Source organism: Heterocephalus glaber, unplaced genomic scaffold (assembly GCF_053883595.1).
Source record: "Heterocephalus glaber isolate CG9 unplaced genomic scaffold, H.glaber_assembly_v1.0 deba00000546, whole genome shotgun sequence".
NCBI classification, from domain to species: domain Eukaryota; kingdom Metazoa; phylum Chordata; class Mammalia; order Rodentia; family Bathyergidae; genus Heterocephalus; species Heterocephalus glaber.
The window spans coordinates 31,810,575-31,836,632 of NW_028258147.1; positions in this window are offsets into that span (position 1 = coordinate 31,810,575).

A 26,058-nucleotide genomic window follows, 5' to 3' on the forward strand; every position below is an offset into this window, starting at 1 on the left:
TCCCTACTATAATATTGTTTGCTCAGTGTTTCCACTTGAAAGACATTTTCTTTTTTAACTTTGCTAAAGTTTTTGGTGGTTTGAAGGCAATAAGCAACGAGAAAAATAGACAGAGAATTTGTCATTTTTCAAAGTCAAGATTTAGTGATTCAACTCCAGGTACTATCCAGTTCATAAAGGATTTAAAGATGATTTATTTTGTGTTATTTAAAAAAAGCATTCTACCTATTTTTCAGCTATTTTAATTATGAAGCATTCTTCTGAATTTCTAGTTTTCCAACTGTGGGTGTGTAAATGTCCCCGTAACTTAATGAACTGCCAATACCAAGACATGCAGCAATGAACAATAGACACACTGAATACCCAGGGCCTCCCTATTGTTTACATTACTCATCTCTCTCATGTAAAAGAAAAATAAAGATATTCCCCACAGACCTTCCATTTTACCAATTTTCTGAGTCATCCTGCTCTCTGACTCTCTTTCCTAAACCTGTAATAAATCATCAGGTCTTAGAGATACAACTTCTTAAATACTGTATCTCTTGCAATCAGTCTTCTTGTCTTCAGTCTCCTGCTATGATTTCAGGTCCTTTTATGGCTGATATGCTGCTGTCTGTTGGCTTGGAACGCTTCCTTGACTTCCTCTTGAGCACAGGATAACAGATGTAGACAGCAGGGGACACACACCGTTCCAGACTGTAATTCAGTCTTAATCTCCTCACCTGTCCTTTCTCCAGTCCTGTCCTATTCTTGGGAATTTGAAACAACTGATCTATTCTCCATGTATGCAGACCTTCTGTGAGATGTTGGGGGATACAGTGGTGATCAAAAGGGATAGAGTGTTATCCTCCCAGGAAGTGCAATCTATAGGGAATACTGATAAGTTCTTAAGAGGTGACACTGCAGTACATTAAGCTGTGCAGTAGGGGAACAAAGACTAACATCTGACATAGCCAAACACAATGTGTGATGTCCAAGTTTAGATTTGAAGGTTGAAAGAGTGTTATTGAGATCCAGTGAAGTTCAAAGTTTAGGGCAAGGAGTAATGGCTTTAGACAGAGACCTAATTTGCAAAGGGTAAGAAAGAGAGTATGATTCACATTCACAAAGCAGCAAATGGTTCATTGTGACCAGAGCTGCAGTCCTTGGGGGGCTGTGTTGGAAGATGCTCAAGAGATTAGTGTCTTTAAAAAAACAGTCTCCTTTGGCAAGAACTTTGAATCTGAGCACAAGGGGCAGTCCTGATGTGCCAGTCTTCAGCTGCATCAGCTTCTAGCAGAGTCAGTTTCCTGGGTGTGGGGAGACGGACGGACTCCTAGATGCAGCCCCAAAGACTCTTCTAGGATTTTTGTATGTACCAAGGTTAGTGGAACCCTAGAGAAAGAGAGACTTCCTTCTATTTAAAAAAAGCAGGAGCTAAGTCCCTATTCTTTGGGGTAGTGCTGTTTTTCTCCCTCGGTAGTAAAACCTGAACTTCCTGGTTATATGATATTGCATGAAAGTAACTTGAAGTACCCAGATGGCTGAGGTGTAAGGCAGATATAAGGCTGAGAAAACTTAAAATCAATACAAACAAAAACAACACAGAATTCCCCAAACCTGTGTACACAGCAACAGAGCTTTCATCAGCAGAAAATGGCCAGGCTTCTCAGTGTGTTGGCCTTAGTGAAAAATCCAGATGCATTCTCCATCTCCCCCTTATTCCCTTTTCTCAGAATGTTTTTAAAAATTATGAGTCTTCATGGTGTCTTTGCTTTTTCCATGGGCTGACTGTACAAATCCTCACCTTTTCCTCTCTCGGGGTGTGCAGGCTGGACTCAAAGTGGAGGACTCCTCGCCAAGCTCATTTGTACACATTGAGACTGAAGTGTTAAATCAGAGCGGGTACTTTTCACATAGTTCCCATCCACTTCCTCTGCTCAGCCCCAAGGAGAGAGAGCTCTGGGCATATGCAGTGTTGATTTATGATGAGCACAGACGAAGCCTCAGCATCCCGTTCTTTTGTCTTGCAGGGGACTTTGCTTGTACGTGAACTGTATCTTTAATTATTTCATTCATTTAGATTATATGCACACTTCTCCATTTCCTTTCTTCTTCTTACTTCAAAGAGCAGTCTTTCTAATTTCATGAATATAGTTGTAGGCCAACCAAAAGTTATGTTCAGTGTAGAAACAGTTTTGTGACCACAGTTTGTGTGTGTTTGGGATAGTGGTGAGCAAGATTAAGGAAGATTAAGGTATTCTTTCTCAGTATGCCTTCAAAGAAATCTCTGGATGTTACCTTCCTAAATGCTTTTTTATTTAGATTCTCTTCCTTTGCTAATTGTATTGCTAATTGTCTACTGCTGTGTACAACTTGCCTCAAAATCTAGAGGATTAAAAGAATTAACATTCATCATCTCAGTTTTGGGGAGCCATAAAATGAGAGTATGACTTAACTGGGTCTTCTGGCTCACAGAGTCTCTTAGAGCACTAAGAGATTAAACGAACATTGGGTGAAGCACTAAACATTTCAAAGCTTAACTTGGGGCCAACACAATTCCAAGCTTACTTGCATGGTTATTGATCTCTCCCGGTGGCTATTGGGTCCTTATTTCCTTGCCACATGGGCTTCTCAACAGTGCTGTCACAACATGGCTAATCGGAGAAAGAATAAGAGATGGCAAGCAAAATGGGAGTACATTCTTTTTGTCACCTAGTTTAGGAAGTGATATCTGATCATTTTTTCCTATATTCTGTTTATTATACTCCAGTCACTAAGTCTAGTCCAGGATTCCAAGGAAGGGTTAACACAAGCACCTGAATGTCAGGGGAGGTTCACTGGATCTGCTATAGCATCTCACTGTCACACTAGTTTGTTAATGCCTAAGCAAATATTTATTCAAGAAACATATGGAAAGCTTTTCTGTCTAGACTGAAGTTTCAGAAGGGCTCCAAAGGCAAAGTATCTGATGTATTTTATTCTTCAAAATATGATTTGTAATCTATCTAAGAAGAAAAGTTTATCCATGGGACCTTGATTCATGAATTTAATTCGTTCCACAATTCTAGGAAAGATGGCCAAGGTCATGTTTGTCACCAGATGCAGAGTTCACAAACAGAAACACAATTTTGCCAAATGCTTCTGTTTGGAAACCAAATTGTTCACAAACAAAAGCGTTCATGAACCGAAGTACCACTGTACTTTAAAAAATGTCCTACAAAAATATATCAGAGAATTATGAAGATGAGTGAACCCACCTTGGAGATGATTTGGGAACTGTACTTGATCTGACAGACACATTCCCTTCTGACACAGCTGCTGCTGAGCAAGAAACATTAAAGAGAGATTATTAGAGATCTAACTGGATCCAAACTAAGTGTCTTTCTTCCTAAGATATTTCAGGATCTTCTCAGAGTCTTGCTCCGACAATTTCTCTCTACCTCACCCCCTACTGCATGCAAATATTTGAGAGCAAAGGAGAGAAAAAATGAGGGAGACAGGACTACCAGTTCTCCTGTCATAACTTTTTTCTTATTTTGTTCTTGAATTTTCTGAGGTAATTTTCTGAGGAGCAGCATTGTATCCTTCCTGTTTGTACCTGGAAAGGAAACACTGATTAGAATTACAGGGTTTTGGGTTTTGTTTTGCTTTTTAGAACTCTGTCCAGGACTAGCCTCTAATTTTGTAAATGAGGAAAATAAAATGCTGAGAAGTTCAAGGACTTGCTCATGTTTACACAAACTGGGAAGAGAGCAGGGATTCCCCCACTTCCAAACCACTGCTCTTTCCTGATAGCCCCCTTCCTCTACCTAATGTGCAAAAGCGCTGGACTCCACCAGATTTCTTATCTCTCATGATATGCTTCACTGCCAGTCCAAGGGCAAAGCTTGCCCTCACATCATGTGAGAGGAACCGCATTAGTTTTGAAGGTGACTCTTCTATTTTCTCATACCAAATAGTACTAGTTCAACTTTCTGACAGCGCTATGCATTCCAAATATCATTAATTTCACTGAGATTGAGGCCTCCTCATTGAAAGGAATAGTCGATAAAAATATGAAACACACTTTAGTAGTATCTAATTGTCACCATGGAAAGGGAGCATGAGAACTACATGAAATTGAAATGCTATTTGAATTTGCATCTCAAAAGAAAACTAGTTTACATTTAGCAATCATAGAAGTTGGCAGAGACTTTTTGACATGTAACACTGTCTTAGACTAGTTATGTGTTTATAAAGTTTTATATAACAACACTGTAGAGGGGAACCCTTCAAATTTTAAATTGTAGACTGTAGAAGTAGAATCTTTCTTAAATCTAGATTTCAAGTTTATGTTTATATATGAGTTTAAAACAATAAGTTTTTATCTAAATTCTTGAACATCTGTGTCTTCCAGGAGATGTCTCCCAGACACAGAGAGGAAATGAAACAGCATCACCTCGAAACTATTCCTTTGTCCCCTCTGCCCTCTTTTCCCCCTCCTTAATTTAAAAAATTTATAGTGCTACCTTGAACTTTCATAAACTGTAATATTTCTGCAGGAAGAGATAACAGCCATGTTAGATGGTTTGCTTTTTTTTTTTTTTTTTTAATAAAAGTGTTATACTATCTCTCCTTAGCAGAAATTTCAAACCAAAAATTAAAATACAGTTAAGTATTACAGATGATGTTGATACGTGTGTCATTATTTTGGGAAAACTAAATTTTTTAGAAGAGTAATGGGGGATTCAGTTCTGCTGTGACAGAACCATCTCTGATGAAACTGTCAACTGAAACCGGTGACTTGGAATCAAATAAAGACTCCTGGCTAGAAATGTGCTGACTTATGAAACAACAGAACTCTTTCTGAGCACCCATTAAGTCCTTGGAAATATCTTAAGCATTTTCACATCCTTCCCATATGGTATGTTTTCAAAGGCATTGTCTTACTTGCCTCCAAACTCTTCTGTAAGACATCATTTTCTTCTCTATTTCATAGATCATGATTTATTTACCATAAAGATAACATGATTTACTCATGGTTCAACAGTCACTGGGATTAGCTCCTAGATTTTCTGAGGCCCGTACTTTTTCACTTAAATACTTTTGAGAAAGTGATAGGGGTGTCAGTTTGCAAGAAACATACAAAAAGCCCTCACTGACAAACACACAAGTGAACAAACACAAACCTGGACAAAGTGAAGTATCCCTTCCAAGAGGCAGTTCTCCTGCTCCTTCGTGGTCCTTCCGTCTCACCGTATTTTTCCATGTCTGTGAGTTTGCTGTCCTTTTTCCCTTCAGCTTGGTCTGTGTTCCGTTGTCTTCTCTGCCTGTTAAAATTCTATGCATTGTTTATAGAGCATCTCAGATTTCAGTCATTTATTTGGTAGTGTTTTTTAAAATTTGCCTTGAATGTTTCCCTCCTTAGACTTGGCTCCTCCAAACAATGTCATTCATACATGATTTTATGATTTATGGGGGTGGTTTATCAGATGGTGATGTGTGTTAAAATTATTCATGTTCATTTTTATCCTTGCTCAGGAGGGCCAGGTTCATAACAGCAAATATGGTTTATTCAATTTTAGTGGTGGTGGTTGGGGGGTGGTGGTTTCTGTTGTCTTATTCAGAGGGGGGAATAGGTATACCAGGGATGAATTTAAATATCTGTGTGAGCAATTTAGAGCAGGTACAAACCAAGAAATGAAAAACTTACCTTCACTTGACTGGGGAGCAGGATTCTAGAACACCTTTAAGGGATCAAGTGAGAATTACTGGGCAGAGGGAGGACGGCCAGCTTCATTGTGGAAGTGAATTTGAGGAGTGGTAGCAGTAAGACAGTGGAGAGTGCCTGCATTTCCACTTTTCACAGCCTCAGTGGGTGGTCTTGTTGTGTCTCTTTCCCACTGGACTGAAACTCCCAGAGCTGGTTCTCCATTGTATCCACAGAACCTAACAGAGCAGGGACAGCAGTGAAGCTTAGAAGTATTTGTTAAATGAATGACTAATGTATCACTGTTGAGTCTCACAGTGAGAATAAGAAAGGGGAACACGTATCATGTACAGATTGTTTATTCTCTGTGTTATATATATATATTATATATAAAATATATTATATAATATATAAAAAATATATAAAATATATTATATAATATATAAAATATATAATATATAATATATAAAATATATATTATATATAAAATATATATATATATATATATATTTTTTTTTTGGTACCAGGGATGATCGAACTCTGGACCTTGTGCTTGCTAGGCAGGCAGTGGCACCACTGAGCTAAATCCCCAGTACATTAAATATTTTTTTAGTGTAGGTTTTTGTATATTTGGATGGCATATGCCTTTGTAAGTTTTGTTTTGTTTCCACCTCCCATATGCCTTTCTGGTTTTAGTTACCTTTGCATACTGCCAAGACAAAATTAATCCAATAGCTACCTCCACTTGTGTTGACCTTAGTATTGTTTTCCAATCTCCAATCTCCTTTAAATACATACTAAGTATGTTTTGTAGGGTAGGCAGATGTGCAGAGAAAGCACATGTTTCAGTCATTCCTGTGTTAGTTCAAGAATGTACTTGTAAATATTTAGAGGTGGAACTAACTTACTTTAGTCCTTTCTGAAAGATTATTTGTGTGCTCTGTATCTTCTTCAACACAAGTCAAATTATTCATGATTTTCTCAGTTTAAAATAAAATATTAAGGGAATTTTCCTTCAGGAGTAGAGATAAATTGGGTTTGGATCTTTTTTTCATAAAGAAGGGATTCTTAAACCTTATGGGAAATTTTACTTAAAATACTCTAGATATAAGAGATTTAAATGTATTTAAAAATAATTAAAAATTTTAATATGTACTTTCTGAAAGGAAACAAAACTACAGCATATGTAACTTTCACTAATGACATTACCATAGAGATATAAGCCAAACTACTTGATAGAGAAAATTTAATGATTAATTAATTGATCTTTAAAGTATGTGTTTATGGGCATTACATACTCACACATCTTTTGTGTGTCTTCTGAATTGCTCACTTAGGGAAACTTTGTCAACTGTTGACAAGATAGTCAATATTCATCTTTTTCTGCACATTTCAGACTAGGTTCCTGATATTGTCAGATCCCGCAAGGTGAAGAAAATTGTAATTAAATATCAAACTGAAGCATCATTTTATGTAGGATTTTGGGATGGGGTAATCTTTGGTAGAATGATATAAGAATAAAAATTAGTCTACTGTACGTTTGCAAGGAAATTAGCTAACACACAAGGTGACTGATGGTATCTTGTAGAGTAATTATATTTTCATTCAGAAGATCAATGTTTTCTAATATCTAGGATCACAAAGAGACCAACCACAAGGTGAACCTAAAATTTAATGAGATTTGACTCATTCTTTTGGGACACTTTGTCAGCTTTTTTCTTGTGTGGGTATTGAATACAGCTACATGCAATTCATGGATTCCCTGTTGTTTTTGTATTTCTTTAGCTTAAGAATTGAGATTCAAATACCACATGTGTCAAATATCTACAAAAGTTGCCAAATGTTTACGTCTGGCCTGGCTTTTCCCCTGAACTATGGACTTATATGTACACCTGAACGCCTGACTCATCCACTTTATGTATGACAGAAAAGTCAAACTTCACAGGTCCACAACTTCACTCCTTCTCCTCTCCACCGCCCTCCAGATCCCCTCACAGCCAGAGTCACCTCACTTAATGGCAACTGCATCTTTCTGCTTGGCTCAGGCAGAAACTTGGTAGTTATCTCCAACTTTTCCTTTTCCTTGTCCTCAATCCTTCAGGTTTCAAAATGCACAGAGAATCTGATCACTTCTCACCACCTCATTTTACCATTCCAGTCTGAGCCTCTACCATTTTTGTTAGATTTACTGTAAAAGCCCCTGAATGGTCTTTGTGCTTCAACCTCTAGTCCTCTGTCATCTACTCTGAACACAGAAATTGGACCTACCCTTGAAAAATAAAAAGGTATCAAGGTACTCCTCCGCTCAAAAACCTCAAGAAGTTGTCCTTTTCAGTAAGAGTAAATGTCATAATTCTTACAATGGTTAACAATAATCTACGTGATCTAGCCTTTCATTACCTCCCTGACTGTATTCCCACCTACTTTCTACCTGGTTCCTATAGCTCCAGCCATATTGGCCTCCTTACTATTCTTGGGAAATGCTTACACCTAAAAAATTCTTGCCTCAATAGCTGTATGGCTCACTCTCTCCTCCTTCGTCAAGTTTTTCCTCAGATTTCACCTTCTTATTGAGGCCCTGACTGACGTTTCTTTGAAAAGTATGATCTGTGCCTCCAGAGTGGAAACAGCATATCTTGGGTCCACAGCTATGGCATCTACTTGTCATGCTCTGAAAAACCTGTTTTTTCTTTCTCAGGCTCAGTTTTCCCTTTATAACTTTGAGGCTTAGGCAAAATTCTTTATAAAGCCCTTTGGCCTCTCAAACTTAAACATATTTATAAGGTCAGCTTGACCCTACTAAATTGTAACAACTAGACTTGGGCTTGAACGTCTATTGTCAAGGAAAGTAATGGGTTCCACTTATTGAGGGAAATGCTACACTTCTGAAATAAGTCTAAGTTAAAAGTCTGTTTTGCTGTTTGGTTCACTGAATAGTTGAGAAGCCTTGAAAAAGAACATTGAATTCTCTGGGCATTGGTTTCCTCATCCATAAAATGAGGATTTTGTGGTAGATGATCTCCAAGTTCTCTTTTAGATTTAGAAATCTCCCTTTATAGGAGGAAAATAATCACACATTTTTCCTCATAGTCATGAGTCCTCATCTAGTTTTATAAAATATTTACATATAAATTGATAATTAAAGATGTAAATTTCTGGCTTTGCGTCTCAGGGTTCTATTTCCATTGAGTTCAGTTGGAGATAGTTCTTATCAAGTTACTAAGTATTTTTTCTTTGTAAATTCTACATAAATATAATTATTAAACTATACCTTAATCATTTCTTGAAATTGGAGCAAATGGTATTTTGTAAAAAGTACCTTCTAGGTATATGACTACTTATGGCTTTTAGGGTATGATTACAGGACTAATCAGAAAATTTTTCTGGTTTTATTCTTTATAGATTGAAAATAGCAGCTGAGAGTTATAAAAGCAACTTCTAATGTAATTTTGATACTTGGAGGCAGTTATTTGACATTCCCATTTCTGTGATTTTCAAAATGTTTCTGAGATGTTTGTTAACCAACAAATTCTCACAAAGATCATTTGAGAATAAAATAGAAAGAAGGTTGAGATACTCATTCTCCACAGGCAAAGCCAAGGCAACTAGAAAATGAATGCAAAGATTTTCCAGAACATAAACATTCAACATCTGAGTTTCTGTTGAATTCTGGGACTGGTGTTATTTATTCCTTAATTCATTCAACACTCACTTGTTCAGCCATTTATCAGGCAGATATTGATCTATGATGGGTCTTGTAGAGGCTTCAGCGATGTGATTGTGGTATAACTGGAATTCTTTCCGGAAATATGCATTGAAGTGTCTAAGGATAAAACAAAGGGTCTTTAGTATCATTGTTAACCTCTTCTAGCTCTTTTCCTGTCTCGTAGAGGGACTATTTTGTGGAACTATGCACCTAATTGAAACCATATGTCACTACTCTTAGTGTTTCCAGACAGTCAGATTAGCATCAGCTGAACAATGGAAACTCTACACTCATAGTGTTTTTCTCTTTATTACAAGGCAGGGTTTAAAGAAGACTAAAATCTCGTGAGTAGTTGTGGAGTCAGAAACACTTTCAGTTATAAATTCCTGGGATTTCATGTGCTTTCTCTTTTAGCCAGAATTTAATTTTATTTCTTTTAAAATTCTTCTCTCCTTATTGAAGTTATTTCCTTTCAATACACACAAACATATAATCTTAAAATTGTTGCGTTTCTTCTTATTTCTGATCAATAATTCCATGTTCTGTTTTTGCCCCTTTCCTCCAGTCCAGGGTGAGGTCCTACTCAGATCTTCGAGGTGCTTGTTTTGTTTGACTGAAGCAAGCTGCCTTGTTCTTGGTGATTCAGTTTCTTCAGCTGTGGTTGGTGCTTCCCTGTCTCCTGGTTGCCTTCTAGAATGGTGGCAATAGCCCTTCCAAATTGATTTAATTACTTACGTAACTAAAGTTGATAAGGGCAAAACCCAAACTTGAATTTCTCCAGCAGGTTATAGTTGTCATCATTAAAAAAAAATGTTCTAAGCAAAAGATATGGGAACTGAGGAGGAAACTGGGAACTCACTTACTTGGAAGGCAGGAAAAGTGAAGAAAGACGAAGAGGAAGGGAGAGAGAGACAGTGACGGTGACATGGCTGTTGATAACACTCTCTGAAACCAGCTGGAATATTGTGTATCTCTCAGCTTCTGCATAATAAATAAAGGTTTTCCAAATGATACAGGTTTGGTTCTAAGAGGGAGGAGGCTATGTTAGCACTCATTCCTTCCGAACCACAATATCGCAGAGTGTAGCATCTCCCTGCCTATTTTCCGTCTGCCAAAGGCGATGAGTGGAGTTGCCTTTAATTATTAACCTTTAAAATATCCTCTTTATTATTTGTGGCTATGGTCAGAGGAAAGCTTACACCATGTATGATCTCAATCCTTATTTCAGTTCTTCCTTCAGTCTCTTCTTTATCGGAGCAGAACCCCAAAATTCATAAACAGTGGCAATCGAGCCAGAGAAAAAAAGGAGGTCATGTCTTGTGCGATTTCAAGTGCTGGTAAATCTAGAGAAATCCCTGCGGATGCCCTCTGCCTACCTCAGGACATCTCCTAATGGCTGTTTCAGAGGAGAATAATATCCTAACTGATGGTATTATATTTTAATAGTTCCAGTGAGGCAAAATGAAGTTTATTTCTCTATTGTATTCCTCGATCATCAGTGAGCATTTTACAGAAATTAATTGAGCGTTCTTTAATCAAATCTAAAATGCCTTGTTAGAGAGTTAGGAATAGTAAATGTTGAGAATGTAGACAAATAGATTTGAACTTTTATTTGCATTTTCACCTGCCTCCTTTTTAATGGACTAATTTTTTTAACCTGAATGTAACAGAATATGTATGTGTGAGATTAACCATGGGAAACTGAGCTGTGACAATAATAATGTGTACAGTGTTCTTCAGAAAAGCCATACTAAAGGATGAATATTGATATTTCCATTACCAAACTAGGAGTGAAGAGCATTTCTCTCTGCAGTTCTTTTTAGTGTTAAAATAGTGAATCTTAGGGTTTAAGATCTACTCTTTGAGGGGCCGGGGATTTAGCTCAGTGGTTCTGCCGCTTGCCTTGTAAGTGCGAAGCCCCAGGTTCGATCCCTGGAACAACAACAACAAAAATCTACTCTTTGAAAATGAAAATCAGCGAATAGCATTGTCTTCATATGTATTGAGCTCATGGTGTTTGTTTAATATGTTTAGTGGATAAAAACACAATAGAGAATATAAAATCAAACGTATATAGGAGGTATAGTTTGGCTGCTAGTATTAAGATGTCCATCTTGAAAAATGGAAAGAAAAATGAAAAGTGGTATGGTTATTCTTTCTCTTCAAAATTCAAATTGACATATGACTGAAGTGATCATTATTTTGACACAGAGAGTATGAGCAGTCTCCTTCTTACTCAAGGTGATTAGGTCAGTGGCTGCTTTTTTATTCTTTTGTGTCCCATCTACATAGCTGGAGAAATAAAAGATTTGATCAAGATTCAGATTTTGGAGTAATTTAGGTTTTGTGATTTTAGAAAAATACAACTGGGGATCGTGTATTTAATGGTATAAACACAGACAGACATTTAAATCTATCTTGAAATGAGCATATTCTGGGAATTATATTAAGGCTATAATTGAAAGGAAATGCTGTTTCCTCGGGAGACTAAAGAAATTAGTGTTTGATAAAACACCATGTAATAAAACACTTAAGATTTTCCTTTCCCAGGCAAGGAAGTATTTGAACTGACTACAGTATTTTTGTATGGTATTTCAGGGTCATGTGGTATAGTATGCCATACTGCTGGGAAAACTAATAGGCATGATACAATGATACTCAATAACCTAGTCATTCTAGTGGTGAATTTCTGGTGTTAGATTATATAATGGAAGTCATTAATGTAATTAATGTGTTAAAATTTGGGTTAATTTCATTGTTTTGTTCATACAGTATCATATCCTTCTGTTTTCTAGTAATAGTACCCCTTTGGTTTGAGGAAATTATAGCTCCTCAATACTAATTCTGGTAGAGGTGCCTATATCCTAATGGCCCAGTCTATAGGGCTGGGAATATACCCAGAACTGATTAATCATAGTAGTTATTTTCTTTCACTTCGATGATTGGTCCAAGCAATGGTTTAATCCCAGAGCATTGGATTAAATTTAGTGTTCCACCCTCAGATTTTATGTTTGGGTGCCAGGAAAAGAAAGGCTCTTTTTTTCCTTCATGATTATTACATTGAGATGATGTCATCTAGATCTATGCATAGCCAAAGTCAGACTCCAACTCCACACTCTCTCCTAACACTTGCAGGAAGTTTCTGCCATGAGAAAGGATTACTGACAAACAGAAAAGTGTAAATGAAAGTTAAGACACTAGAGATGACGAGATGCTAGAGACAGATGGTGTAGGAAATGAAAGAAGATAGGAATAAAGAGAAGATGAGGATGTACAGAGAAGCACAGGTGAGAAACACGGATAAAGAGAAAGAGAGGATTGACAACTTCAAAGGAGTATCTGAAATGCCAGAATATACTGCCAATAGATCACTGCTGAGCTTCCATGAGTTTCAGTAGGCATCCTACCACTTGCAACAGAAAGAGTCACGATCAGTATTGAACAAACCCAACCTCTTCCCTCAAGGACGAGAGTAGTGGGAATACTTGGTGTTAGTAGGTAGGACCGAGGAGGTGCGGGAGGCACTGGGCCAGAGAAGTGCAGTGGCTGGAATGTGTGAAAAGGGGATTTGATTGTGCCAGGGAAGAAGTGCCATTGAGCTGAAACAGACGCATCTCCAGGTGAAGGGAGAGGGGAGAGCTGCAGCCAGGGAAAGAGTATGCTTAACATACCCAAGGGAAAAGAATGTGAAACATGTTTGGAGAAATAAATGGGAGTTGTGACTGTCAGGTCAGCAAAGAGGAATGTGGTAAACTGCCACTGGAGAGATAAGCAAAGGGCAGAGCCCAAGGGGCCCCAGGAGCCAGGTGAAGGATTTTAAACATCTGTCCAGAAGAAATGAAGATCTCGTTCTGTTTTGGCTTGTATGAAGCATTAGCTGTACTGCAGGCATTGTACTGGAAATTCAAGAGGGAACACTGTTTCCGGAGACTCCATAGTACAATGATTTTATTGAATTTATGTGGCTAAAAATTTCATAGTTCAGTTTACTTTCTAGGTTCTTTATATTTTTTTCTTCTAAGTGAACATTACTTCATGAAGATAATCAAGACTAAAAATTGAAATTGTTGTCAGATGAACAAAATATATTATATGTATTTCTCAATTTTCTCATTTAAAACAGGCAAACATGGGTTGAGGTGGTTCCTTGAAAAAATATCAGAATTTAGAAGGTGCATTTCATGTTAATGACCAATGCTTTATCTTCATTTTTTTGTTCTTGTTGAATATTTCAGTTTTAAAACTTAACAGAAAGGTATATTTTGGCCATGCAGTCAATCTAGAAAGCTATATTAAAGCCCTTTATGTTATATAAAATTTGTCCACCAAACTGACCAATCCAATTATTTTGACACAGGAAGAAGTTGCAGATTAATCAACAGTATTGACAGGTTAAGAATGATGTTCTAAATTAGTTATTTTTAAGGGAAACATAGTCAAATATTTCTGCAGAACTTCACATAGCTAACATGGGACTCCAACCTTTTAAAACAATTTACATACCCTAGAGTAGAGATGTGAGGTTAGTAAATTAATCAGTGGTGAAGGTAAAATTGCACAGACTAAAGAACTCTACTTAACAAAAATCTCCTTATTGCCTCTTTTCTCTCATGGAGATAATGCTGAGAAGTGGAATGGTGGCCATCCCACCTCCTGACAAGTGCTGCTCAGGGCTTGATTAGATGATGGAGGCCAGGGCCGCTATTCACCTCCATCTCAGACACTCATCTACTGAAGTGGCAAAATAATAATGGCAGTGCTATTATTAATCTAAAAATTGTATTGGCAGATTAATTAAAAAATACCAGAATTGTAGGACCAGAAGGGACCTGGAAAAGACAGTTAACTCCTCTTAGAAACTCCTGATCTTGTTTTTTAGAGTTTTCAGAAAAAGGACACTTCTCTCGCCTGTAAAGCGAATTTCAGGATTTGGTGTTCTGTACTGTCAGCAGATATGCTGCTGCTTCATTCATTCGTTTCTTCTTTATTCAACTATTATGTATATTGGGTCCAGGATGAGTTAGGTCCTTTCAGTCTTTCATAGAATTTGTAATCCAAGAAGAAGGAAGGCAATAAAATAAGAAAGTATGAAAAATGATAATATATAATATAATAAGCAAAGTATAGAGGGCCACCAGAATGCATAAAAATGAGGTGTAGGGGGCCAAGGAAGGTTTCTTAGCTAATGCAAGTTTTAAATTAAGTCAGAAACAAAAATAAGAGTGAAGTCAGGGTTTGGGTGGGGCAAGGCAAGGGACAAAAAGAAGTTTTTTAGGCAGAAGAACAGCATGCATGAGAGCTGAAAGACAGAGAGCCAGGGTACATTTTAGGATCATGATTCTCTTGGACATCAAAGGATGGACATTTTATGGAAGGTGCTGTTACTATGTTTCTTTTTTGGTTCACACCTTGTCCACATCCTAAAGATTTTGCATCTAGGGATTGTTTCTTTCCATGCTGGCTGGCTTGTTTTATTCCATAAAACTCTGTCCCTGGGTTTGGCTACAGATTGGAAAAAAGGGATGCGGACAATGGGAGGGGTGATGTTGGTATATTTGGGGCTCTTGGATGAGAGGACCTAGTGCAGAAGAGGTTGTGATGAGCACAAGGTCTGAGATAGCAGAATTCCACCATAGGACGGCAATGCTTCTAGTATTTCCTAAACTCATGGAACAAGTTAATACAACTTTACAATTTATTTCCCCCATATCTTCAACATGGAAACAGTAACAAAAAAGTCTTCCTTATAAATTTGTTGCAATGATTGAAAGTAGTGAAAAAACCCCCCACCTTACTGGTCTCTTAATAAGTGTTAGTATTGTTGTTTTGGTTGTTATTACTCCTTTCTCATTTGGTTCCCAGGGGCAGAAGATGCCAGTTTAATCACAGTGACTGACAAAGGCTCTCACTTATTTTCTATCCTTTAGGTTTATGTCAAAATCATGATATCTTGTTCCCAGACTTTGGTTGTGTTATTCCATTCACAGACAGTCCAGAAGTTGCCTGCTGTATAACCCTGATTTAAAACTCCTGCATTTGTGCATGTGTCACTCATTTGAGAGAAGAGTATAGCACCGGAAACCCCAAAATTGAACTGCATCTGGTAAGGTGTGCATGTTTCTGACAACGAAAGGCTGGAATATGACTTTCCCCTTAAGTGTGAGAGAAGATGGAAGTATGTCTTCCAAGCTCTTTTAGTAATAGTCACAATGACTTCTCAGGGCTGAACTCTGTTTACTGAGAATTGAGAGTTAATACATTACATGTTTTTTTTCTTCCTGAGAGGGACCAGTGAAAGCAGACCTAAGATACCATAATGATAAAGTACTGATTGTTAAAAATACAGGAAGATCAGGAAGATGCAGGAAGGGGGAATCAGAAGCTATAGTTACTAATTCTGAGCCCCAGTAGAAGAGCTCTTACTTACACACGCTGTTTTCAACTCTAAGACTACCTAAAAGGCAGAAAGGTCCCCATTTCAAATGACCAGGCATCTGTGGCTAATGACTGTATTCAGCTGTAGTGCATATAGCAGGTGAATGTTCCCCTCTCTGGCTTGTTCCTGTTATTATCCAGAGAGCTACTCTTGTTTTTCTTTTCTTTTCTTTTTGCTTCTTTTTCTTGCTAAAAATCACAGAGTTGAGTAAGGAAGTAACAAACCATTGGGATCTGCTAATCAAATCTGAGAGACCAAGGCTCCAATCTAAGCACATCATATGACTTAAGAGGCCTCATTTAGACAGGATCTGAAAAGTCCCTTCTAAAGCCTTTACAAAGGGAGAATAATCGTCATTAAGTGCTACAGATTTCACAGAAAAAAAATGGATTAGGGGCTTGTCACAGGAAAGATAATTAATGTGCTGGAAGTATAGGCAATAGAAAGAAAAATTTCTCCATAATAAGAAAAGAAAAAAATTACAACAGCCAGGGTGGATAATGATTAAATGTTAAGAAGCAGTTCCTGCTGGTTTGATTTCTACAGTGTAATTGAGAGAGAAAGAGAGAGAGAGAGAGAGAGAGAGAGGCACGAAGGAACATATACACTCACACAAAAGGAAATAACATACAAATATGATCTCAAGATTTTGTTGTACTAATATTTATTTGTCTCTCCATGTTCTAAAAAGATGATATGTCTTACTTTGTTAAAATTCCCTTAAACTAATCTTCCCAAATTCCCTTTCAATATATACTTTGTCAAAAATATTGTTGTTGATTGGGGAATTATTTTGAAGTTATTTTCTAAGTTGTTTTATAGTTAAGGAAGTCATAGACAGCAAATATTTTTTCTGTATTGTTTAATTCCACCATCTTGTTGCTTATAGTCATTGCTGAAATTGGTGTTGTTTTAGGCCCTGAAGCAAGTGGTCCTTTGCCCCTTTTGTAATTTCCTCCTTTCCAGACAGAGAAACTTGGCTTTTCATCAAGGAATCAAATGCCCACCCTGTGGGTCTGCTGGGACTTTTTCCAGCCCAAACATATTTCTTTCCTGCGAATGTGTAATCATTTGAAAGTGAGTACACAGCTGAAAACCTGTTGATAGGAAATGCTGGGAGAACCAGTTCTTTTTCTTTGGTGCTAGATGTAGCTTGGGCAAAAATAATTAACAATTATGACTTGCTATTTATTTAATTATAACTGCAATAAATATTTTAAAATGAGAGGAAAGGAAAGATCACCTCTCTTTTAGGTATGATGTTATGCAACAGCCACACCTTGCTAAGATGGTACTGAATGCAAAATCGAGTTCTAGGCTTTGCATTTTGATTATGTTTTCCCCAGCTGATGTGTACAGTGTATAGCCATGACACGCATGGTTCTGTGTTAGGCACAGAAAAATCAGAAAATGAATAAGATAGTATTACTTCATGGTTTACTGGGGACATAGGCAAAAAACAAAAGCAAAAACACCACCACCAACAAAAACCAAAAACCCGAATGAAATGAAGCTTGTCATCCAGCGGGGGTAAAATGCAGGGATGACCAGAGATGCTGCTCCCTGGGAGTATGTGTTGGTTTGGATTTCATGGAGGAGGCAGTGTTGGAGTTGGTGCTTTAAAAACTGGGTAGGCATCTGGCTAAAGTAGGAAATAGTATTTTATTGCCATCGGAATTAACTGGAAAAACTCTAACATAACCATGGTGTTCTCTTTTTTCAAAACTTCCAATGAACTCACTTTGCTTAAAGAAAAGAAAAACCCAAATATTTAGGACTTCTTATTTTATTATCTTGCATAAAAATGTGCCTATTAATATAAAGTTTTTGCTTGTGATCTAACAGGCAGTTTTTATGTACAGAAGACTGATTCTTCTGGATTAAAAAATTAATATACAACATTTTACAGATAAAACTTAATATTTATCCTCAGTCTTTTTCCATTCAACTTAGAAACTGTTAAAATGTAGCATAATGGGGCTGAGGGTGTAACACAAAAGTAGAGGCATTGCCTAGCATGTGCAAGGGCTTGGGTTCCATCCTCAACACACACACACACGTGTTTGTGTGTGTGTGTGTGTGTGTTTAACAATCACTTTAAAAATCAAGTTCTAAAAACTTAATTAATAAAAATTGTTTAAACATTTTGAACTGAATTAAAAAACTTGATTTTTAGGACTTTGAGCAATCTAATTAACAAAAAATACTTTTTAATTACTTAAGTAAATCAAGAAATACTATAGATTAAACTTATAAAGATGATTAAACTTAGGTTCTTTTAAAAAGCCTTACCATGTATACACTTAGCAAATTTAATAAAATTCTATTTTATTTTTGAAATTAAAATACAAAATTTAATAAATTATCAAATTATGCAATTATGCATTAAATGGAAATCATATGACTAATCCATTGGATTCTCCAAAATGCCAACTCCCTTGTGCACTGAAGATATAAAAATACTAACTATATTCATTTGCTTATATAAAACTCCTAAATTAATGATATCCTTTTAGTTTACTTTGTCATCTGTATATTTATTTCTAAATTCCCTAGGGTTAAATGACACTATTGTAGCAGAGACTGCAGGCTGCCATAAGGTTTCTAGTCCCTTAATTCTCCTTAGTATCAGGTTTTGGTATATTCTGGGCAACAGTAAGCCAAGTAAATTACATTTTCCAAATTATTTTTTCATTTAAGGGTGGCCGTGAGACCATCATCCAGCTTAAAGGAAAATGACTTATTTGGGCCTCAAGACTTTTTTATCTGCTTGCCCTTCTTTCTTACAGTTGCCATTTTGGACTATGAAATGATCTTGAAGACTAAAGGCAACATCCAGGATGGTAAAGTAGAAAAACAGAAGGAACACACATATTTGGTATCCATAGGCCTTCTACGATTACTCGGAACTGCTTGTGCGCAGTCTACTTTTCAAAAAAATGTTATATTTATTTCATCATCATATATATCCAAATCTAATCTACCTGTCAGTTGGCAGTATTACCATGCCAGACATTGCATATCTCCTATAGAACTGGTATTACTTATATATCAAGTACACAAATTATTTATAAAATTGATAACTTTCATACTAATTTTTTATTAAGTGCTTGCTTGTGAATGACACTGAAAATACTCTAAATGATCTTTACACTCATTCTCACAGGGGCTCCCTAATTTTAAAAAGGTCCTAACCTTTTTAAAATGTTACCACATTACTTAATTCTGAAATGTGATTTAAATCTACACTCTTTTACTCAAGTGTTTTCACTGCATAGTGAGATTCAAATAATATATTTACTGACTGATTCTATTAAGCATACTTCCTGTCTGGATGCTAATTTTTTAAGATAATTAAATGACATCTTAATATTTCTCACAGATTCTGTGATTTATGGTTAAATGCCAACCTATTTTTCTAGATAGTTTCTTAGTCATTTCTCCGATAATACACCATGCTTTGGCCTTTAGTTTTCCAAAGAGTATAAACAGAACAGTAGAGCTGTGATACATGCTTTAAAAAGAAAAAGAAGTTGAAAAATCACAGCAATTGAGGAAATACACCATTCCTTTGAAAATTCACATGTACATAGCATGTTAAAGGCTCTGAAAAGTCCTGTAGTAAAGAAACTTGCTTACTTTTAGGCTGCCATTAATTAAATTTGAGCTCAATTTTTTTTTTTTTTTAGTTTCAAGAAATCTTACATAATAATATGCAGACATTAATGGGTTATAATTTGAGTGTCATAAAACTCTTCGGTATTTCCTGGACATCAGTGCTTAGCTTTCTCCTTCTTTGCTGCCAGAATCTCCATTTGCTCTCCTGGACTTTCTTCTCCTGCTCTCTTCCAGGCCCAAATTCTGCCTCACCTTCTTTAATAAAACCTCTGACCCCTCAGAGCTGCTTCTTCCTTAATCTGGGTCCACACAGCAGTTTGTAAATCTAATTCCCGAAGGACTAGCCCTTAGGGCTTTGATTATTTACGTTTTGGTTCTTTTTCTTGGAGTCATTAATTTAAAAATTTTTTTAAAGCAGGACCACCTATCAAAGGGCTTGCTAGTTCCTGCCTACTGAATTTTACAAAAAGCTCAATGAATGAAAGTTAGAGAGACCTAGACTGTTCAGTTAAAGAACACCTATTCATCTATTTCACTCATTCACTCATTTGAGAAATGTTCACTACATTTCTGCTTCGTGCTAATCACTCTGCTGTGTACCTGAACTAAAAAGATAAATAAGAACAGGAATAATCATTACCTTAGTGTAACTTATAGTCAAGAAATGCAAGATTCAACATTAATTTACAGTTGAAAAATTAATCAAACACCAATTAAAAAACAAGAATATGAAATATAAAAAATTTAAAATAAAATCAACTTTCTGGCAAGTGAATTGGAGGAAGAGAGCTAGAGGGTGTTTGTATTAATCAGGTCGGGCTGCTGTAACAAAATGCCATGGAACTTGCTTTTCTCATCGTTCTGGAGGGTAACAGTTCAAGGTCATTAGCAGGTTGGTTTCTTCTGAGGCCCTGTCTTTGGGTTACAAATGACCTCCGGTTGTGTCTTCACCTGATTACCCATCAGCCTTTATCCCAATTTCTTCTTGGACATTAGTTAGCCAGATCATTGTCCACTCTACATGATCTCATTTTACCTCAATTTCCAATTTCCTCTTTGAAAGCTGTATCTTCAAATGTAGTCACAATCTGAGTCACTAAACTAGAACCGGACTGAGTTCTGAAGGGATGCCATTCAGCTTGTGACTGTATAGTAAGAATTTGTAGGATTTTACCAGAATAGGGAGGGGAAGGATTGCTTGCTTCATAAGAGGAGTATTGAGTGAAGAGATATAAAGGGTAAAAGTTAACAAATGAAGATGTGAGATAACAAAAGTGAAGATGTAAAGATGTGAGAGGGATTGCCCAGAAGGAAAAGCAGAGAGAGTAAAGGACTGGGTGGCTAGGAGGTCTTGGGCTGGTTCCCACAGCAAGTGTGAGGAAATGCCCAGTGGAAAGCAAAGTGAGGCCTGGCAGGTCTTCCCTAAAGCAACTAAAATGCTCTGAATGCTTCTGCATTTTGGATAGGACACATGGGCTGCCGTTTGGAGAATGGGTGGGAGGAGTGCCTGAATCAGTGCAGAGAAGCATAGAGAGAAGAAAAGGAAAATGTGCAAGGCAGGGTCTGCATGGCTGGAAAGAAGGGTGAACCCATAAACACCTCTTTCTAGGAAGTTGCTCTGAGAAGGAGATAATAGAAAGAGTAGTAGCTGGAGGAGAGCATGGAGTTTAGTTCATTTGTTTGTTTCAGTTGTCAGGATAAGAGCATGTCTAAAAGTTGATGGGGAGCCATTATGGAAAATGTTTTGGTGGTACCTCAAAAAATTAAACAGAATTGTCATGTTATTCAACAATTCTACTCACAGGTATATACACAAAAGAATTGAATACAAGTATCAAACAAAAGTAGCCATAGTTACAGTAGCCAAATGGTAGAGGCAACTAAAATACCCATCAACTGGTGAATAGATAAACAAAATGTGGTATATCCATACAATGAGTCACAAAAAGGACTGAAGTACCGATGCAAGCTACAACATGAACTATGCCTGGAAAATATGCAAAGTGAAAGAAACCAGACACAAAAAGGTCACTTCTAATCCATCTCTACTAATCCAGCTCTACCTTCCCCCTAGTGACTGTGAATGGATCACCATACCGCAGGGTCACTCTTGCCTCTTTTTCTCCTTCTTCCTCCACCTCCTCCTTTTCCCCTTTTCTGTCTCCCTTCTCCTCTCCTTCTCTTTCTCCTTTTCTTTTTCCTTCTTTTTCTCCTCTTCTTCCTTCTTCTTCTTTCATCATACTACTTGGAGTTTCTAGTCCAAAGCCACTTTCTTTTCTTTTTTCTTTAATTTTTTTATTAGTACATGTGTGTAATACATAATGTTTGCATTCCTTGTGGGAAGTTGGTATACATATATAACACATCTTAAATCCGTTTTCCCCCTTCCCTTCCCTCCCTCTTCCCACCCATCTCTTTATCATCTTCTGTTTCTTGGTACATGTTTGGAATACATAATGTTTATAATCATTGTATGAAGTTGATAGATGTACATGATACACTATCGTTACTTTTTAAAGTCTTTAATCCCTTTCCTCCCTCCCACTTCCTTCATCTCTTGATCCCCTTCCCCTTTTAATACCATCTCTCTCCCTACTTCCTATTATCTATTATTTTGCTCTTTATTTTTATTCTGGGTTTCTCATACAAGGGAAACCATGTGATATTTAAGCTTGTGTGTCTGATTTATTTCACTTAACATTACGGTCTCAAAGTGCATTCATTTTCCTACAAATGACTCAAGTCTGTCTTTCTTTAGGGCAGAGTAGTATTCCATTATGTATCAATACCACATTTTCTTTATCCATTTATCTGCCAATGGACATATAGGCCACTTCCAAGATTTAGTTATCATGAGTTGAGTTAGTATAAATATGGATATGCATGTATCACTGTAATGTGATGTTTTTCCCTTGTTAAGAACATCATTCTAGTAATTGTTTCCTCATTCTCTAGCATATTTCTCTCTCTCTCTTTCTCCCCCCCCCGCCAACTCTACTAGCATGCAATCATGGTGTAATTTCTCTTCCAAAAAAAGAAAACAAGAAAGAAATCAAGACTCCATTATATTATAGATCATAATAAATGGCAGCTCTAGGTCTCCAGTTGCTCAGTCCAAGTACCTGGGAATCCTCTTGGGTTTCTCTTTCACTCACCTTAGGCTATCTATTGAATTTTGGCAGATCTGTCTTCAGGTACATAAAAAGCCTCACTGCTTCTTGCCTCTTTATCACTACTATTTTAGTTTATTCTACACTCAGTAGCAGATAGGGGAAGGAAGTGGGAGGGCTAAGGGAAAGGATAGAAGGGAATGGGATTAATATGAGAAAATAGAAAAATAGGAACAAAATTTTTGTAAATAGGGAGGGCTGGAGGGGTTGAAGGGAGGGCTGGCAAGGGTGAAAAATAAGAACCAAGAGAGACTATGTAAAGGTGCAAATTTCCAATGATGAATGTCATTATATTGTATACCTAAAATGTACCAATGATTAGAATGAATAATTGATAATGTAAAATAGGAAGAAAAGGTCCAAAGGCGTAGGCATAGTGGGAGGCACAGGGGAAAGGAAAGAAGGGAAAGGAAAAAATGATGAGAAATGTAAAAAATGGAAATAAAGTCTTTGTAAATAGGGAAGGGTGGAGGGTGTGAAGGGAGGGCTAGGAATGGGGAAAAAATAAGAACCAAGATGCATTATGTAAAGGTACAATTCCCAATGAGAAATATAATTGTGTTGTATACCTACAATGTACCAATAAAAGAATTTAATAAAAAAAAATATTTAAGGTAGGGCCGGGGATTTAGCTCAGTGGTGGTGTCTCCTGTCTTGAAAGTACAGAGTACTGAGTTTGATCCCTGGTACCAAAAAACCCCACAAAAATTAAGGTCATGTCAAATTTCTGCTCACAGTCATCAACAGACTGTCCAAGCACAAGTCCATCAGCCACTGTGTAACCTCTGCAGGGTGAGCGCCATCACTGCTTTGACTTGCCCTGCCCTGTACTCTGTCCCTTCACATCACCTCCCTGATTCCAGGTGCCTGGCTGCCCCTGGAGCACACCAGACACAAGGCCTTTGTGTGGGCTGCTGCTGTGCTGGAGACAGTTTTCTTTGGTTATCCATAGGCCTTACTGACTCCATCTTTTCAGGTCTGTGCTCTAATGTCTTCTCTGTGAGGGTTTATTTTATTTTAGACAGGATCTTGCTAATTTTCCCAGGTGGGGTTTAAATTTGCAACCCTCCTGTCTCAGCCTCCTGAATAGCTAAGATTACTGCTTGTGTCCCCATCTGTGGCTGTGAGGTCTTTTTGGCTACCCTACTTGGAGTTGTGACCACCCACCCTGCCTTAGCCCTTTCCACCATCAATCAAACCTACTTTTTATCTCTCCTTTCTGTCTTCCTCCATTGAAAGATAAGGCTCAGGAGAGCAGGGGTTTTGTTTTTGTTCTTTGCCTTGTCTTGAGGAGCCAAAAATACTGGGAATGGTATAAGCAATGAGTAAATACTGAGCAGGAAGAATATGTAAATGCACACAGGATGGGTGGATAAATAGATTGCATTCCATGAGGAAGATGCTGCCCTCCTTGCCTGCCTCTTTTCCAGCTTTAGGTTTCAGAAATCTGACACCCTTGTGCCTGTGGGGACCCCATGGCTCACAAATCCTTGGGGAGATCACCACTACCTCATTCTGCCCCTACCCTTCCACCCTGACCCAATGCCCTCACTTGCATTTCTAGGTGAAATCTGGTAGTGTTCACTTTGGGAAGCTTGAGGACTAGGTTTTGATCATTTTCTTAAGAAAAAGAGTATAAGCAGTTAACACTGATGAAGGGGAGCCTCCCAACCCACAGAATGTTATGATTTTAGGTAAATTTCTCTTGGATCTGGTGGTTGTTTTGCTTAGGAATATGGAAATTGATTTCCAAATTCTGGATTTTATACAGGAAAAGCTACAGCTCTCAAAGACAGTGATTTCTATCTGGTAATGTTTCCAAGGCATATGTTATTTTCCTCAACCAGAGCTCTCTCTCTTTTAACCTCATAAAGGGCAGAATAATTTGTGTGCCATTTTGAGTCGTTTTAAAATGTATTTATATATCTTCTTTTAAAATGCTGTAGTTACTTTGGAGCATTAGCGACTCCTCCCATGTCTGTGAAGAACAGGAGAGTGTGCAGGGCCTGTGCTCCTCCTCCCACGCCTGCTCCCTCCCTGCACACACTCTGAGGAGCTGGGAATGAAAGGGTGCCAAGGAGAGAAAGCAGGAGAGAGCAATAGCAGAGATGGAAAGTATGCCTGAAGGCGGGGAGAGAGGCTGGAAGAAAGGCACTAGAAAGAAATGTGAGAGGCCAGCATGAGGGTAGGCACAGCTGTACTGCACATTGCTTTCCGACAAATCAGTGGAAATGCTTTATGAAAGCCCTTGACCTTTCAGCAAACAGGGCTTTTGGGGGGGGGGGGTGGAGAGGGTCTTTATTCTTCTGAAAAGCTTACAATAGGGTTGAGAAGGCAGTGTTCAATTAAGGAGAAAACAATTCAGATCTTGTGAATAAATTAATTTTTACCTTTAGGCAACTTGGTGGAGTGTTTCATAAGCCTGATGGAAAACTCTGCAAAATAAAGACTTTCAGTAGCTGCTTTAATAAAAGTAGATTAAGGTCCAGGATTTTTAGAGGAATGGACAAGAGTATTTTGAGTCTTGTAGTAAACCTATTTTATATTGACTAAGCAAACTGAATCAGACAAATGGACATTTTTGGGCACTTCCGTTTTCCAAGGCCAGGTGCCACAGATGCACGGTGGTGATTCGGAGCAGGGGTGAAGAGGATTTCTGGGAACTGGGCTTGATATTACTTTCAAATTGTCCCTTTTGCCTGACAGATTTGTCTAGCTCAGACCTAACATTTTGCTTTGTTTGTACCATGATGATATCTGTATACATTAGCAAAGCTACTGCTAGATGACCGAGAAAAAAATATTATTCTGTTTGTCCGGTATTTTTTGTCTTGTTGATTTTTGGGTGTGGCATTAGGAAATTATGTACTTTGCCTATGTGTGTTAACATGAGGGTTATGATAAAAACAGTTGTGGGGCATGACTATAAAAAGAGCACAGGAAATTTCATCACTGAAAAGCATAGGAGATACAAGGAACCACAATAGAGGCCATAAATCAACAATCTGTACAAGAAAACATAGTTGGAGCTGGGCACAATGGGCATCCCTGTGATCCAGCACTCTGGGAGGCCAAGGCAGGAGGATCTCAAGTCTGAACCCAGCCTGAGCAACTCAGTGAGACCCTGTCTCAAAGTGTAAAAATTCCAAAGGATTGAGGATGTAACTCAGTACAAACAACCTAGGTATAATCCCAGTACCACAAAAAGCAAGCAAGAAGCAAACAGTTGGAAGAGCCTAGATGTATGCCAGTGTTGCTGGTCTATGAAAATGGGCAGAGGATGGAGAGCAGAAAGTCATTTCAGAAAAAGGAAATTGAAAGAAGTTAGGAGGTACAGGCTGGGGATTTAGCTCAGTGATTCTGCCACCTGCTCTGCAAGCGCAAGGACGCGTGTTCGATCCCTGGTACCAAAAAAACCCCGAAACAACAACAAAAAACTGGTGAAGGAGGTAAATGG